The sequence below is a fragment of the Crocodylus porosus genome, unplaced genomic scaffold (genome assembly GCF_001723895.1).
Source record: "Crocodylus porosus isolate Cpor-Errol unplaced genomic scaffold, CroPor_comp1, whole genome shotgun sequence".
Taxonomy (NCBI): Eukaryota; Metazoa; Chordata; order Crocodylia; family Crocodylidae; genus Crocodylus; species Crocodylus porosus.
In genome coordinates, this window is record NW_017728907.1 from 52,310,498 (window position 1) to 52,329,524 (window position 19,027).

Sequence of the window (19,027 nt, forward strand, 5' to 3'; positions counted from 1 at the left end):
GCAGATTCTGCGTAAGTCTCTTACACAACACTCCCAGTGAACTGCAACAGCTCTGCAATTCCAGGATTGACCACAGACAGTGAAATATGCCAAGCTGTATGGTGGTTTTGTAATATGGGCAAATGTCTAGGATGGATTTGGAGGAGATGAAACACATTTGAGTTGTGACATAGGTCAGAATTTGAAATGAGGCCCTCTGCTATAAGTAATAACCCCATATGGGTATTAGTTGTCTGTACAGTCGAGTTCCCTTAACAATAGTAAAACAACAATTGTGATCATATTATTTGAATGGGTTAGCACAGGTATAATTTTATAATATATCCTATATAAACCTAAAATATATATAGCATAAAATATGATGTGATATTGTAATATATAATATACAAGCTTCAGTTGGCACATGCAGCTCCCAGTGATATCAGCAGACATGGTACAGATCAACTGCAGTGTATGAAACATCATTTGTATCACTAGAGCACATGCCAATAATTCTGATATCTAACATTTGTCTTATTCTCAAACTGAAAAAGGAAGTGAAGCTGTGTGGGCTCAGCCTTGCAAATAGTCGATGTGGCCTTTCAGATGATAGATAACATAATCCCTCTCGTTCTGCTACTTGTAGGGGGAGGTGGCTGTTTATATCAATAATATCTAGGCTTCCAAAACTGTCCCCCCACCACTCACTCAAATACATCTACTTTCTTTTCCTCCCCGCTGCTGAACCCATGAAATCCACCATCCGAGCGGCCGGGAGACCCCTCCAGAGCAGTATGTTCCATTCAACTCTACCTAAAGCATCTTCTCTCCTGCCAGCCAACCTACATCACTTTCAATTCTGCCCGGGTGCTCTTGGGGGAACATTGCAAGCACAGGAAGGCTGCATGTCCTGCTCTCTCTCGTGATCCTTGTTGCCACAATGGCCTCCAGCAGGTGGGAGGAGCAATTGCAAGGACAGCCCTGGTCACCCCCAAACGCAGCCAAGGTGGGGTTAGCACAGGCGCAGTCTGATCCACATGTATGTACTGCCCCATGTGCTTTAAGGCAAAAAGAAAGCAGAGTGTCACCAAGCTGAATGTAAAATGTGCTTGGCAAGCTGTAGACATGGCTGTCAGCACCACCTCAAATTTTAAAATGTATTTAATTCTTTTGAAATAAATCTTGAAGAAAAATTGCCACTGGTTAAAGAGGAGTTGTATTACATTTTAAGACAAGGAAAGTTGTATTGACAAAGTCACAGAAGGCCTGAAAACAAGATGTACAGTGAAATGCTGTTTATCCCCTTAGTTCTGGAGCTCTGATTCAGCAGTTCAATACTATTTTATAAGGAAGGTTACTGTATATACAGAGCAAGAGCTAAATTGGCCGTTCCCATCCTCATTCTTATCTCCACTGAAGATGAGGCAAATATTGAGCTGATTTCTAAGCCAAAATGTCTTAAACTCCTCTCCTCACATACCCACAAAGTCCTGTCCCCCTATTCTCCTGCTGCCCCTCTTCTCTCGCTCCCTTTCAGAGCTCCTCTCCACTGTAGTTTTGGGCTTTTTTTTGCATTTGCCTTCTCAACCCTTTCATCCCTCCATAATTAAATCAGATGCTTCTTCCTACCCATTCTTTTTCCTGGGCACAGAGAGAGGAGCGGTGGGCATTACGTCACTGACACTAATTCTAAAAACATAGCACCGCAGCGCTCTCTCAGCAATTCGGAGAAGCCGTAGGCAAAGCCCTAGAGCCCCAGAAAAAATTATGCTCACTTACCCTTGGGAAAGATGCATGTGTACATACAGTAGCTGTGAAAGAAAGGAGCATGGCCAGCTCAGATCAAATCTTTGGAAAATTTAGCAGCTAGAATTCCAGCAAGGTCTCAGCTGACCATGTCCAAATTGAGATATTTTTGCAAGTTTAAACTTTGCCAACCTTGACAATATTTCCACAGGGTCAGAAAATGACGCATCTCTGAATTCAGAACCACTGTGCTAAATGTCAAGTTCCCCTTTCCAAACAAGAGAGCAATACAGTCTCACGATGAAAAAATCGATATGTTTTTCAAACAAAACAAAACAAATGGCATAAGCCGTAACCTTACCTTATTTCCATCAGGAAATACGCTGCACACTAACTGTGGCAAAATAACTTCATCCCCAACACCAGTTCCCACACCTCAGAAAGGCAGCTGCCCTGCAGGGCCTGCACTGCTCTTAACCGTCTCGGAACGAGTGTTGGACGGCTGAAGGCAAGCAAACGATGGCAGTGGCAGCTGTGGGGCTCAAGCTCAGATGGCCGACCACAACAGCTACAAATGCCCTGCTGGCCCTCCTTCGGGCACCCACGGTCGTACTGGCATTGGCCACTCGACCTGTTGCTGGGTTTCTGGCCCTCATGCCTCCAAAATATGAGTGTGGTGACACTTGCTTCAGCAGCAGCAGCCGCAGCAGCATCACCATCTTAAAATGTACTTTACAGTAATACCATGAGCAGACAAATATGAAAAGAGCAGTAACCTAGTGTGTTTAAAAATTATTTGAGTCTAATCTGGGTGCACACCCACTCAAATACTTTAATCATGTGATTATTGCCTGTTGTCATTACCAGCCATTGCTAAGGTTTTTTGAGCATTTTTTTTTTTTTAGTTACCATAGCTATGTATTTCTTTCTATAACACGGCAACATTTCTTTTTAACTGTCATCTCAGCTCTTAATTTTCAGTGCTTAATTCCAACATATACATAGTGTTTTTTACCTTTAAATTACTGTTGTGTTAGTGTACTTTCAATCTCGATTCTATTTTACATAATTTCTATGGAAATAGGAAAAGATCAGTTTAGGGTTGCATATCAAAAAGACTTGTCAGACAGCATGAACTACTAAACTGAAGCTAGTCCAATGGAAAAGACAGAAAGAAGATCCCTTGCATAAAGTATTAAAAGTAGATTGGACCAAGCTCTGGAAAGTGTATTATTTTAATGAGCAATGTATTTACAGAAGAGTGTATTAGATTACCTAGTCTTTCCCCTCTTTAATATCTTAGTTACTTCTCTAAAGTTTGGAAGCCTTCAGAGAGTTAAGTATAAGATGCCTGAAAATATAATGAATTCATACATTAGATGGTCAGATAACGATACCACCCACTGACACAACTAGGATGTTAAATTCATTATGTAATGAAACATGAATTGAAATAGATATTTTGCATGCACAACTATTAACTGAAATTTGCTGGCAGACTTCTCACGTTTTGCATTTAATTCTAAATGTAGTGACACCTATAATCGTTTTTTAACTTCTGATTGTGATTCTCACGGTACAAGCCCAGTTTTGGCAAACATTGTCTCCCATGTCTAGGATTTTCCTCAAATAGTCTCATAATTTACAGATACATGAAAAACATCGCTATTATAGCATTCAGAGTTGTGGCAGCTGAGGTGATTGCTCAGGTAGCATAAACTAATTCCAACAGAGGACTCTAGATTTGAAAGGAGAGATCTTAAATTAGACTCTGACTTCACTGGAGAGCTAATGGATTGAGCCCAGTTCTGTGGAGATGTAGTCATTGCTAAGATTGCTGTCGTTAGCACTCATTGTATCCTTTTCAAATCCTGGACCATCATGGCTACACCACCACTCTAACCCACAATCAAACAGGAAAAGTATTTGATTGGCTTTTCTGTTTGCAGTTCTAGGGGATGAGAGGATTCAAACTATTATAAGGTAGTGCTAAATATGCAGAAAAAAATGTTCTCCAGTCTAAATATGAAGGTTTGAAAAGTTTTATCAAAAATACAAATGAGAGAAGTTGGTCTCTCAGACAAAGGTCAGAATACCCACTTGTTCGCTAAAATATTGAGAAGCTCTGAACTGGCCTTCTAAAACAGAATATTAACTAGGTCTTAGTGAATCCATAATAAAATTCTAGATCAGGAAAAAAGAGATAAGTGTAAGATTTTAAACAAGAAAAATGATGAATAAAATTAACTTCTATTTTTCAGAATAACCTATATTTTTTTTTTAAAGAAATCAAGTTACCTTTGAGGTCATACAGATGAAAAAAAGGAATACATTAATATTTTTCAATGCCTTGTTAAGGCTATCAACATGTATTTCTGGAAATCAAGTTTCTAATAGTTCATAAATAAGTTAGCATTTATGTCTATATACTACCATATATTAGGGCTCACATAGTCTATAACGAGTTAAATAGTGTTTATTTCATACATAATATTTAATAATGTTTAAAATCAAAGGAAGACTCATTATTAACCCTGATTAGTTTATATAGATAAGTGAAACAAATTCTACACTTCTTTTGTGTTCTCATGCTTATTACAGCATGATATCATTTGACATGTTTCTAATTATAGTGCATCCACCTCGAGAAAAAGGCATTTCAGAACAATAAGACTGATAGCAACTACTGTTCTATTCTTACAACTTTTTGGTAGCTACTTCAGAGGTTTGTGAATAATTCTAATTTGTATTTAGTATGTATACGGTTATATTTTTCCACAGGAGAGACCTATTGTCACTGGATTTGATATTCTGTGCTCAGTATTTCCAACATAATAGTAAATGATTCCTTACAATTTAGCTATATAAAAAATGTGATCTTATTTGTCCATCAACCAAATGGAGGGCTTTTCTTAGCATGTTTAGAAAGGAAAATAGTTCTCATGTAAGCAGAACTTGCAGATACTGTGCTTGCATTTTTGTCTTTTTGTTTTGCCTTTCATTAAAGATGTTCACATTTCTAATTTAAAAGGACTCTAGCATCTCATGTTACTCCATTGCTTCAAAAGGAGTACAGTGAATGATGATGCCAAATACATCCTTACCTGATGCCCTTATATATTCCAGTGGATTAGATACAAACCAGCATTAATGCCATGCAGTTAAGAGAATTTTCTCTTCAGGCACCCACATTTTAAAGAAGTTTCTACTCCTATTCAGCTAACAGAATTTTAAAATAGTGAGATCAGTTTATTCCATCTGTGTATTCTGAATCATATCTTCTTATTTATATGAGGAAATTAGAACATAAGAGCTGGCATTTACTGGGTCAGACCATAGGTCCACTTGCCTAGGATCCCATGTCTCAGTGGCAGAGAATGGATGCTGAGAGGGAGAGTAAATAGGGTATGACCAGGGTTTTTCCCCACTCTTCCTCTGGCACTTACAGCCTCCAGCATTTAAGATCTAGGATGTTCAATTAAATTAAACTGTTGATTTCTGTTAGTACTGCAGAGTAATACAGCTATGGGAGAGCATACTGGATTTTTTCTGTTATCAGTAAAACTGTCATCTTAAGTTCACGTTATACAATCTTTATTACTGGTGATAATGTAAAACGACAAAGATCTCTCTTGATTTTCAGATCTTGGGTTGATTATGAAGCGATGAGAGAAAATAATGTTTACTCATAAATTGATCAAATTGGGCATAGTTTTTAAAGACTAAGTAAAGACTATAATACTACATTTACAGCAACTTTTCAGTAAAACAGAGATTTTCTTCAGTACTTTTGGGGGAACCTCCAGTGTGGGAAAGGAGTTTGGAAATTCTCTGAGAGCTAATTTTACATGAAGAATTACTAGACAGTAGCAGCTGAGAGCAGGACAATTCTGAAGATGTGTTTAAAATATGGTTAACATGCTTTTCCCCCCCTATATTCTTGGAGCAGCCTTATCCTTATCCTTTACAGAGTGGAACGATTTGGTATTGCTGAATTAAGCTGAGGGTCTATTTCTTAGGTTTTTCATTTGTCCCAGCTGCTGCTCCTGTGGCATGGCCTGCCCACCCGTAGGAGGAGCTACGAGTAGGAAGCTACAGCCAATCCTGCAGTGCTGGTAGCTCTTCCCACTCTCTATTCACGTGTTTAATTTAGATGAAGTATCAGGGGACAGAGAGTGACAAAGGAGATACAACCACTGTATAAGTTTCAGTAAACTTTAAAAAGCTCAGGGTAAGGGGATGGTATGATTTGTTTTTAAGGGCAGCAAACAGGCAGCAGCCGGGTGCCTGATGAAGGCAGCTATTTGGGACCCAGGGATATAAGATGGGCTACAGTTTGCTGCAGGAGGAAGGAGGTAATGTCGGGCTGAGAGGCTGCTCCGGCCAGAGTTAGGAAGTAAGGGAAGGGGCTATGGGGTGGAGGTGACCCCTTGTCCTGAGTAAGATGTAAAACTGCACCCTGCCAGGGAAGGGTGGTCTGGTGGGGTTCCTAGTGGCATGGGAGCCTCCAGGAAATGCCAGACCAGTTACCTCCCCGGTGAAAGGTGGGTTGGGGCACCTTAACTCAAGCCCTACATCCATGGTGGTGTTTTAATGAGCAGGGGGAGCCCAGAGCTTGTTAGGGAGCCCTGAGGAAGAGCTCAGGCCAGAGGAGGGACTTGGGGCTGTGCCCAGGGGGCAGAGGAAAGCCCGGGGGTGTGAGTGAGACCCTGTGTGAGAGGGGCGATGAACAGAGCGGCCCTGTGAGTGGGCAAATGAGAAGGGCCAGTGGGGGCATAGTGGTCCAGCAAGGGGCTAGGAGCAAAATAGGCCTACAGCTGTAGAATCACTCAGTCAAACTCAGGTGAGGGTAGCGGGAGATGCCCAACAGACTGCACCAGGGCTGATCAAGGAGAGGAGGGCTAAGCCCAAAGCCAGGTGAGGCCGGGCGGGATGAGTGTGGCCCCTGAGAGAGGGCACTATGAAAGAGGCTGGGTAACAGCTAGCAGAGTGAGTGGGACCCTGGTGAGACAGGAGAAGTGTGTGAGTGGCTCTTCGGGGCTGCAGAGGAGAGCAGGTTGCTCTGGCCATAGGCCGGAGAAGTAACACCAGAGTAACATCTGCAAGGCATGGGATCTATGGAGGGGAGGTTGGAGCGAGTACTAGGCCCTTGTCAGTAGGGTGAGTAATGGGTAGCCTCCCGCCTTAGTAACAACTTTCATATTTTTCCATCAAGGTATGGCAGGAGAGCAAAGCGGGCAGTTACCCTGCAGGGCACCCAGCAAAGACTTGACAAGGAAGCCATCCTGTTATACTTGATCACAAAAACCAGAACCTCAGATTCTTCAAAATAAAGCAGGTGGGACTTGTATAGTTAACTACCATGAGTTTGGTAGTTTGGGCAGCTGATAATTATTTTACATAAAACAGGTAGATCTTATAAGACTAAATATCTGCAATAACTGGAATAAATTAGAATAAATCAACTCAATATTATCTCAGGCTTCTGGGAGGAGACTACAGAATTATCACTTGTACAAATAAATATTTTTAGCAAAGGTTTGATTGTCAAATAAATCACTGGTGCAGCTCCACTAACATTATCCACAACACATGGTACTCCGTACCTCACTGTAGTATCTGAGCACCACAGAAAATATTTTCAGGAGCAGCTTAGGCTGGAAAGCTTTCCCTGCTAGTCCTTTCCTGAATATTTCAGCCAAAAGGGCTGATGTGAAGCCTGACAGGTTTGGTTTCTCATTGCCCTCGTCTGACACCCAGCATGCTAACCAGTCAGTGAGTGATGTAGGATGCCCATTAAGAAAACTGTGGTGTGCATCACACAACCAGCGATCTTTAGGCTGTCAGTTATGCTTTGATGCTGACATGTCAGTTTCTAGATCTCTGGAACTGGGTCCTCTCACCGTCTGGGAAACTCATCGCTAGGGAAATAGGTCTGCTGCCTGCTGAGGACAGAAATAAAGAGTCTGAGAGGGAAATAAAGCTACATCCTAGTACTGAGGCATAGAGTCAAAGACAGAGTGACCTTATCAAAATACCTCACTGACTTGCCATCCTAAGCCCCATTTTAGAAAGTGAAGTAGATCCTTAGAAAGTTGAATCTCCTTGAAAATCATGGGAACTGGACACTTCTGAAAATAATGCACTAAGTGTACTGTTTCCACTTCTTGTGCAACCCCTATGCTGGTATGGGGGACTCCAAAACCCAGGCTTTCTAGATCCTTAAGCCAATTACTTAGATGTGCAACTCCATCCCCCTGGCACTTAAACACGTTCTCTCCGAGTTCTCCCATAAAGCTATGGGCACTTTAGGTTGTTTAAATTCTTCAGGAACAAAGCTACAGAAAAGCAAGGGCCACACCACAAGCTTAACAAAGGAACTCCTTAAGCGTAGTCACTTAACTGCTAAGTAGTAAAAAAAGGGTTATAGATATTTGCAGAATAATGAGATTTGGCCCTCTCCCCCAGGAACTTTTCCCAGCTTGGATATGGAGAAGCAGAGTTCCTTTTGCTCCCTCGTTCTTCCAGCCCTTCAGTCTATGGCACTGGACTGCATCCTGCTCCCATCTCTCCCTCCTTTTGTCACGTATTCCTCAGGAAAGCTCCACACCACTACACCAATCATTCAGGTCAGTAGCTGAGCTAGTCTTGAGTATACTGTGTCATAGGGTTGGCCACTAGGTGAGTCAGTCTGAAACAATGACCTTCGAGTTAGTTTCTCAGTGCCTGTGGTTCAGTGAAATGTCTAGTAGCCTTTCCATGGCAGAGCAGGGCAATAAAACAAGCTGCCTAGAATATGGGTAGTTGTGTTTAGGACATGATACAAAAATGGAGGTCCTAACAGAAAATGTAGTTCACAATTTAATACAGACATCCCCACTCTCTCACCATAGAAAGTAATGCCACTGGCATGAGTTCTCGAATGACAGCAAAAATATCCTTTTCCAATAAAAAGAGCAGGTCCCCACCAAAAAAGACTTTAAAAGATATAACCCAACTGAGGAACAAGATTGACTGTTGATATTAAGTTACTCTCTACAGGAACCTCTCTTCAGCATATCCAAGCTTTGCAAGAGTTTTTAGGTAGGAATTAGGGCGGTTAATTAGGGCTGCAGTTAATCATGGTTAACTTACATGATTGACACAAAAACAAATGAAGGCGTTATTTTTTTAAATTCCATTAACTGCGCACATCATTAAGCTCAAGAGATTAGTAAGTGAGGCACTGAAGGGCAAGAGCATTGATGAGATGGGAGTCCAGGAAGGGTGGGTATTCCTCAAGGGAATGATCCTTCAGGCACAAAAGGGGGCCATCCCAGTGCACATAAAAGGAGGCAAAAGAGCCAAGAAACCCTCTTGTCTGAACAGGGAAACCCAGGAGAGCCTAGGGGGGAAAAGAGAGGCATACAGACGGTGGAAGCAGGGGGTAGTCACCAAGGGGGAGTATACCTACTTGGCTCGCACTTGCAGGGAATCAGTTAGAAAGGCCACAGCAGAAATGGAGCTCAGGCTGGCAACAAAAATTAAAGACAACAAAAAGTCCTTCTTTAGGTACATAGGGAGCAAAAAGAAGGTTCAGGGTAACATAGGACCCCTACAAGACAGATTAGGACAACTGGTAACAGATAGGAGGGACAAAGCTGAGCTCCTAAATGAGTTCTTTGCATCTATTCCTGAACACGGATAAAGACACGTCTCCCAAAGGGGCTATAGACAAGCCAAGAGGGAGTTAGCCCTGACCTAGTGAAGGGGCATTTGGAGGGGCTGGACATGTTTAAGTCAGCAGGCCCTGATGATCTTCAACCAAGGGTGCTGAAGGAATTGGCCAGTGTCATAGCAGAATTACTGGCGCAGTTGTCTGAGCACTCATGGTGCTCAGGATGGGTCCCAGAGGAGTGGAAAAGGGCCAATGCGTGGTCCCTATTTTCAAGAAGGGGAGAAAGGATGATCTGGGTAACTATAACCAGTTAGCCTTGCCTCTATCCTTGGGAAAACCTTTGAAAAAATTATTAAGGATCACATTCGTGGGAGTCCAGTAGGAAAAATAATGCTGAAGGGCAACCAGCAGGGCTTCGTAGCAGGTAGAACCTGCCTGCCTGACCTTGTTACTTTTGACAACCAGGTCACAAAATGCTTAGATGCAAAAGTTGAGGTAGATGTCATCTACTTGGATTTTAAAAAAGCCTTCAATACAGTGTCACATCCCACTCTTACAAATAAATTAAGCGGTTGTGATGTAGATTATTACACGGTGGGGGGTGGAGAATTGGCTTATGGGACACACCTAAAGTGGGGGGTGGACAGTCGTTTTTGACCTGTAAAAATGAAGGCATTGGAGTCCCCCAAGGTTCGGTCCGTGGGTCAGTGCTGGTCAATGTCTTCATCAGGGACTTGGATGAGGGTGTGGAAGGCACTCTCCAAATTCACAGATGACACCAAATTATGGGGCAAAGTAAACACACTGGAGGGCAGGGAGTGGATTCAGGTGTATTTGGACAGACTGGGAAAGTGGGCAGAACAGAATAGGATGCAGTTTAACAAAGATAAGTGCAAAGTGCTGCATCTAGGGAGAAAGAATCACCAACACACCTACAGACTGGGAGGTGACTTTCTAAGCAGCACAGCAGCAGAAAAGGATCCTGGAGTCACAGTCGACTCCAAAATGAACATGAGTCGGCAATGTAGCCAAGTGATAAGTAAGGCCAACTGCACCCTTTCATGCATTAGAAGGCGCATTGCGAACAGGTTTAAGGAGGTGATGCTCCCCCTCTATGTGGCATTGGTAAGACCGCAGCTGAAGTACTGCATCCAGTTCTGGGCACCGCACTTCAAGAGGGATGTGGACAACCTTGAGCGGGCCCAGAGTAGGGCCACTCGGATGGTTAAGGGCCTGTAGGTAAAATCCTGTGAGGAGAGATTGAGGGAGCTGAAGTGGGGGGAGGGGGCAGCAAGGAATAGGGGATACTCTGTTTATCAGGGTGCCCCTGCAGGTTATTAGGAAAATGGCCATAAGCTGACAGAGAGCAGATTTAGGTTAGACATCAGGAAAAATTTCTTTATGGTAAGGGTTGCCAAAATCTGGAATGGGCTTCCAAGGGAGGTGGTGCTCTCCCCTACCTTGGAGGTCTTTAAGAGGAGACTAGACAAGCACTTAGCTGAGGTCATCTGACCCCAGCAAACTTTCCTGCTCAGGGCAGGGGGTCGGACTTGATGATCTACTGGGGTCCCTTCCAACCCTAAAAATCCATGAAATCTATGAAATCATTTTGACCAGCAGAGTGCAACAGTTCCAGACCAGTCAGAAGCCACACACACAGCCCAGGCCCACCCCGCGCCTGCTCCAGACTCACCCGCTCATGCTAAGCAGTGGCAGTGGCCAGGGAGAAGCTGCTACTCGGCACAGGGAAGAAGCAGCCCCTCCCTTTCACCCCTGCCAGGCTGTTCTTGCTGCAGGTCCCCAGAGCCTATGCCCAGGCTGCCCTCCGGCTTATCTCTGTTGCTGTCACTGCCGCCTCCGTGACACCCAGCAGGGGAACAGTGGCAGTGAAGAGGAGCCACAGGGCAGCCTAGGCACAGGCTCAAGGCAGCTGCAGCAAGAAGGGCTCAGGAACAGTAAAGGGGTGAAACCACTTTTCCTCCGTGCTGAGCAGCAGCTTCTGCCTGGCCACTGCTGCGGCTCAGCGTGGGAAGCTGAGTCTGGAGCAGGTTTGGGGTGGGCGGGGGTCAGGGCTGTTTGCACAGGTTCCAGGTGGTCTGCTCCGGCCAGGGCGAGTTCAGAGCGGGTGCAGGATGGGCCAGGGTTGGGGTTGGGGCTATGCACTGTTGGGTGGTGGTGGGGAGGAACTTCAGGATGTATGGGCTCTGGGCTGTTGGGTGGGGGGTGCTGACTGTTGTTTATGCAATCAAAATACTTGCAACTATTTTTTTTAAATCTTGAAATTAATTGTGATTAATTATTTTTATAGTTTGTCAGCCCTACTAGGAATATTTACTAATCAAGAAGTACCTTTTCAAAATGTCTTCTTTACCATGAAAGAATGCCTCCAAAACCAGCGTTAGGAAATTGGTGCATTCCCAAACAATACTCCCATCAGCCTGAGTGCAGGATGTACCAATTTATTATTCTACCCTTGAGAAAAATGCATATATAAGCAGAGACTTCTAACAGGGAAGTGCCATCAGAGATCAGGTCAAAACATTTGCAGCTCTATAGGCTAGAAGACTAACTAGTCACAGATGCAAATTTGGAGTGGATAAATCCCTTAGTACTCTATGTTATAAAAATACCAGTTGTTGTTTTGTCTGCATTTCCAAGAGAATCTTATTTTCAGGGATCTACTTTTCATCATTTTAAACAACACTATATATTCATTTTGCAATGTAAGCAGCTAGCCCACATATAAACACAATGCCATTTTTATTTGTATTTTAACACTGAAATACCCATTTTATATTTTAAAATTGTTTTAAATAGCTGTTAGTTTTTCTAAAATGTTCTAACGAAAATTTAGAGTAATCCTAATCAAAATTCCTAACTCATCCTGCTGGACTATGTCATGACAGCATACCTAGGTAGTATAAAAGTAATCTAGTGCTATGAGATGTCCTAGGAAAGGACTGTCTATTCTGGAAGGGCTAGGGACAGCAGGGTTGAGCTCAGGGCTGTGCTCCTTGCTTTTGAAGTTCCATGGCTCTTCACCATTATTCTAACAGATTTTTTATGTTAAAAAGTACACTTTGTCTTTAAGATACAAGCCTGTATTGGAAGTAGTGCAGAGCTGGACTATCCTAAGAAGAGTTCAAGTAGGCCCTAGATTCCAGGTATAGACAATGTCTCTAAGGAGTCCTTGCTCTGAACTGTCCTTGAAGAAAATGCAGTATCTGTTTTCTTTGGTCTCATCAACCCCCTTTTGCCTTCCCTCTCGTCCCTTTGGAGAACCTAGAGCCATCAGTGGCACTAGCTCGGCAGTTCTTAAACTCCCTGCCAGTATGTCTTGTTCCTGTATAGCATGTATAAGTGTGGGAAAAAATCTGGCTGAAATGTTTAATTAGAAATAACCTAAATCTTGGTAGCGGATTATCCACATAATTATTAAGAACAAATACAGGAAAAATGTAAAGCTATGCATTTCTTATTTTATAAGATACCTGCTGCTAACAGTGAAGATGATGATGTCATTCCTGGATGTGACAAAGGCCTAATATTATATGCAGTAGAAACAATGAGTCAACAGTTTCTATGCCCTTGAGGTCAAAGCTTTCAACAGTTTTGAAAGTAAGCTATTCTTTTTGCACACAGAGTTCTACTTATACACTAGAGCTCAAAACAAAATGTGCAATATGAAGATAACATTAAAATAGAAAACTGTGTTCTTGGGACACTGTTAATTAAAAGTCTCAAAACAGATTTGCTATCACCAAACACAAATAAAAAATTCCAAGAGAAATATTTTCTAAATAAAATGAATAGCTCTGATTTTACTTAAAATGTCTTAGTCAAAATGTTGGAAAATATATTTTTCTTCTAAAACTCTAAAAAATACATTACTGTTGAAATGATCCTGAGAGGCACTCAATATTTACAACTGCTACTAAAATCAATAGGAATTGTTGTTGCTACTATAAACAATAGTTGAACAAAATTCATTTGGATTTGTTTTGGTGTAGGCCAAAAATAAAGCAAGCATTTTAACAAGGAAATGTGTGTTGTCACAGAAAATAAAACAGCAGGCTGTCTAATAACTAATACTTATTTTTTGCTTCAGAGGTCTGTTAGAAAATACAGCCTGTTAGCTAAATCCTAACCACCTTCAGCCACGTCTATAATAGCAAAAAGGGATGCTTTTCATATAAGTCACTTTAACCAAGTTATCATCATCACTTTCAATATAATAATAATACTGAGATTGTATATGGAACTCTTCATGGACATATCGCAAACTACTGCAAAGAATCATTATCCCCAATTTACAGATAGAAAAGCTGTGGCACACAAGGGGGAAGTGACTGGCCCAAGATCACTTAGCAGGCCAATTGCACAATTTGTAGTAGAACTGAGGTCTACCAAGTTCTAGTTCAGTTCCATCCACTAATCAGAACAGCCTCGCTGAATAAACTGTTAGTGTATCTCAGCTGAGCCCTCATCACCTATGGAAGCATCTTTTAGATTGTTTCAGGTGGTCACGTTCTAGCCTAGGCTTAGCTTATTTGATTGAAAAAGCACATCTTTTTGCCCATGTAGACAAGGCCTATGACACAAGACCAATGGATACACAGCCCTTTTGACCAGCAACACACTGGTTTTCTTCCTATTTATTATCCTTCTAGAGCAAATGCAGTAATGGGAAAATAAAGTGGATTTTGTTCTGACAGTTTTCAGTATAGGAAAAGGGGCAGAACAATCACATTAGCAAACTGTATGCTCAGTAACGTTCAGAAATCAGTGTAGACTGGAATAAACAGCATTCAGCATCACTGCAACTAACTGGAATTAAACTCTGAAGTCTGAGCTCAAAGGGTGACTGTTCATGAGCCAAGAAGCTGCCCTGATCCACTGTAATTACAGATTAATCGAGTCTGCTGGGGCAAGGTAATTACCGTGCTCCGGCCAGCCTCCATGTCTTGTGTATCAGTGTCCTCACCCTTCAAAATGGTGGCAAGAGCGTTTTAACTAAACCTTGTTCAATGAGATGTAGGTAAAGTGTCCCCGCCTCCATTTTAAAGCATAGGGACACCGATACACAAGACTCTTGGGGAGCTTTAATTAGAGCAGCTCCAAGAGCTCCAAGAGCTGCTCTAACTAAAGCACCTCCCATGAGCCCCAGAGCACATATAAGAACACCTTTAGGTTTTTAATCTGGGCTAGTTCATAAAAAGCTGAATTCAGTTTATCCTGGTTTATGCAGATCGTACTGTGTCATACTGTTCAGACACAAGAAAACTTTTCAGTGAAGGCTAGGCCTAAATCCTCACATAGCCAGGCTATGATAAATCACATCTATTACACCAGACTTCCACTGATAAAAAAATAATAAAGTAATGAGTCACTTTTTATATACCTATTTTCCTTAATGCTTGTGGTTCCCTTATCTTTTAGATGTTTAGTTTTATCACAATATATTTTTCCATTATTTTACCACGGGAAAGGACTGTAAATATACTCAGCAACATCCAGACCCGATATAAGCAGATATGACTGTATTGAATTCAAAGGAACTGGCAGGTGATCAGGGACCTTAGATGTGAAGGCCACATATTTAGCAGCATAAAATATAAAATCAGGTTTCTAATTCTAGGCACCCAGGTCTGAAAGTGTTGGTGTTAATATTTACATCATACATAAAAGGAAAGAAAAACAGGTATCAAATAGCTTCCTATCACAATAAGCACTGTTCAGTAGAATTACTAAAATAAGATTTAATTTTAATCATCTTGTCCTGGACTACACCCAGCACGGGAAAAAAAAAATCTCTTTGTGGACATGATGCAAACCACAGACAGGAGCATACTATGATTACCTTAACAGACTAATAAGTTGCATGTATTTTAGGAACCTTGACAGAGACCTCACATAGAGCTACATAAATAATATGAACTACAAAACTAATTGATGTTAGACTAAATTTAAAATTACAGGCCCTAAAACAAACAAACAACCACCTCTGCTAAGCATTACAGTTGTTCTTTATTTCTATGCATTGCAATTTTGAAAATAAAATGTATCTGTATAATAGAATTTATCTTAGCCTTCTCTTTTAGTTTTTATCACTATACTTGAACAGCTGGGAATTTGGTACAGCACATATTGAATTCCATCCTTGTTTTTATAAAATTATATTACTGGGTTATTTAAATACCCCTTTGTGTATATTTTGAAAGAAAAAAATGACAGAGCAGTCCTCTCTATAGTCAGTTCTGTCTCTATGAGACTTTGCTCTCATGTTTAGCTCATCCATCCTACAACACTGGAATATCTGCTGCTAGTATTATTTGATTTGTATTGTTTCAAATAAAGAATATCTGCTTTTTCTTTTATGAGTAGTTCACCCACATCCAACTGGGGCCAAAAGATGAAAGTATGAAAAGCTTAATCCCAAATCCCAAACACAATTCAAATTTCAAACAACATTAGGATGCACATTGTTCATATAGTCATTGTATTCTCCCCTGGGTTCCAGATGTTCTCTGTATATATGGCCATTGTATTCTCCTCTGGGTTCCAGATGTTCTCTGTATATAATAAAGATAAAACGTAGAAATATTTAGTTGAGATTTAAGTTGAATGCAAATCTCTTCACGTGCCCTGCATTTGAAAGCTAGAACTGTCCCAACCATGCAGCTGGTCCAATAAAAAGATATTAAACCACAAAAATCCTTGCCTCTTAAATTATTCTGAGTTTCTCAGACTGGGCCTATTATCGACAGTGTTCACAGTTCTCCCACGATTTACTGGGGGTTGTGCATGCTCGGTAGTTTCTTCAGACACACAGAGTTTTTAAAAATACATAAGGATGGCAAATAGAAAGTTTTGTGACAAGCCAGACTGCTTTATTAGAATAAACAATAGAATTAACACCCACGGATCCAGACTGTTGAATGTTTAATCACAAATGTAAAGGTAGGAGAATATCTCTTCTGCTTTGTTTCTTTTGATCATATTCTTGGGTATGCACATTGTACTACCAAATTTTCTTAGTAGTCTTTTAGGCTCCAAATCTGTAAAGAGCTCTGCTCAGGTAGGCTTCACATGGATGAAGATATATTGGCTAGCTTTTAAACACTAATCAAATGGGTTTGAAAGTAATATTCAACTATATATTATGTACTTTCCCTTTTTTGTAACATTAAAGTAGTTATGTCTACTTGAATTGAGACACAGTTGGAGTTTCTTGTTAATACAGTAATTTTTACAAGCTAGAAGCACTTCTAAATCTCGTTGTACTATAGAAAAGTATTGTGCAATAATTCCAAATAAAGAAATGTGCTCTTGTTGAGAGAAGCAAGTGACAAAATATCCTCTCTTGAGGAAATCAGGAGTCAGCAATTAAAGTGACAAAGTTTCTATATCAGTGCAATGATAGATGTCAGATTGCCATCAGTTTCCATTTATATCTCCCCTAGATAGAGAAGAAACAAATTAAATAGAACCCTGTAATCCATACATTCAGGAGAAAAAAGGCTGAATGTTCAGTAGTAAACTATTTTAAATGGCTGTTTGTCATATTTTGAATAAAGACAAAAAACTCCAGCAGTATTTTAGAAAATTCTGAATATGTCAGGGAAGTGTTAATGATCAGAGGCATCAACCCAAACAGTGACTGATTGCATTTGAAAGGGAAGTACCTCTGTTTTATACAGAAGAGGATTAGAGTGTATTTTTTTAAAGTTTTACAGAGACAGCACCTATATCTGTCTTAAATAAATGATAACCGAGGAAACGTGATTAGAATTTTCTGGAAGACAACTATATGCAACGGATGTAAATATTTCTGTCTTCCTGGAATATAATATTGAATCAGGATGGCAACTGACATCACAGAAAGAGGAAGAAGAGAAAGAAAATTATCTACATAATACACAAGCTCCCAAGAATTGAATAGGAAAGTATAGATAGGGTTACGGTATTTAGGAAGTGTTTGGTGAGGCAAATGGTTGCCTAAGTACCCCTGGCCTTATGGAATCCATCTAGGCCCACCCGTGAGGGAAGCTGGGACAACCTGATAGTTGGCAAAATGCTTGGCTGAGGAACACATCTTTGAATACAGTGCTAGATGCAGGTACTGGTCTCAGAAGTCATGTTTAGATAGAGAAACAAGGTGAGATTTTTTTTCAGTTGATTTCTCTTGCTCTCTGTCTTGCCAAACTACTAGTTGCTGGGTTTTATGATTTTCCTTGTTTAATTAATCCTTTTTTCTGTTTTACATGCCTGACTGATTGCTTATGGTAAAAGTTATTTTCAGAACAATTGATAATTACGGGCATTTCTTATGCAGAAGAGGAACAACTCCATATGCCAGGAAACTTTCTTTGCAAGACTGCAAGGTCTGGTTAGAGGCACATGAGATTGAGAATTGCTAGGATAAGGAATTATTCCAAGGACAAAATATGCTTGGTTCCCTGCAGAGTCTCCACAGAGCAGAGGAGAAAGACTTGGAGCTCTGAGAGGGAACCCAATATCTAGAACCATAGAGCATTAGTGTTGGAAGGGACCTCAGGAGGTCATCCAGTCAACCCCTTAATCAAAGCAGGACCATCCCAATTACTCCATTCCAGCCAAGGTTTTCTACCTAGATCTTAAATGCCTCCAAGGATGGAGTTTCCACAATCTCTCTGGGTAACCTGTTCCAGTGCTCTACTACCCTTCTACTAGGAACAATTTTCCTAAAAGCTACCTCACTTTCCCTTGCTGAAACTTGAGCCCATTGCTCCTTGTCATCTGCCGCCACTAAGAACAGTCCACCTCCATCCTCTTTTTAACCACCCTTCAAGTAGTTGAAGGCTGCTGTTAAGTCTCCATCCCTCCTCCCCTAACCCAGTCTTCTCTTCTCCACACTAAATAAACTCAATTCTCTCAGCTTACCCCCAGAAGTCATGTCCCCCAGCCCCTGAACAATTTTTACTGCCCTCTGCTGGACGCTCTCCAATTTGTCCCCATAGTGGGGGGCCCAAAACTGGACACAGGACTCAAGATGTGGCTGCATCAGTGCAGAATAGAGGGGAATAATCTTCCCTTGATCTGCTGGCAGCACTTTCACAATGTAGTCCAGTAAACTGTTAGCCTTTTTCACAATAAGGGCGTGCTGTTGGCTCATATTCAGCTTATTGTCCACTGTAACCCCCAGGTCCTTTTCTGCAAAGCTGCTGTTTCTCCAGTCAGCCCCCACCTTGTACCGGTGTATGGATTTGTTCTGTCCCAGATACGGGACTGACTTTGCACTTGTCCTTATTGAATTTCATGAGATTTCTCTTGGTCCAATCCTCCAATTAGTCTGAATCCTTGCCCTACCCTCCAGCATATCAACACCTTCCCCCACCCCCAGTTTGATGTCATCTGCAAGCTTGCTGAGGGTGCAATCCATCCCATCTTCTAGATAACTGATGGTACATCCTGCACTCAGGCTGATGGGAGTATTGAACAAAACTAGCCCCAGGACTGACTCCTGGGGCATTCCACTTGAGACTGGCTGCCAATTAGACATTGAGCCATTGATTATGACCCTTTGAGGCCAATGATCCAGTGAGTTTTCTATTCACTTTACAGTGTATTCATCCAACCCATACTTCTTTAGCTTGCTTGCAAGAA

General features: G+C 41.4%; 1 long non-coding RNA gene across 1 annotated transcript in view; it reads right to left on the bottom strand.

Annotated features, from left to right (window-relative positions):
• Positions 1–14,691: 14,691 nt before the first annotated feature.
• Positions 14,692–19,027, bottom strand: part of LOC109307463 — a 29,929-nt gene continuing 25,593 nt past the window's right edge. Inside the window, exon 3 of the long non-coding RNA XR_002100271.1 lies at positions 14,692–15,954. This is a non-coding gene — a long non-coding RNA (uncharacterized LOC109307463). The remainder of the gene's footprint in view (positions 15,955–19,027) is intronic.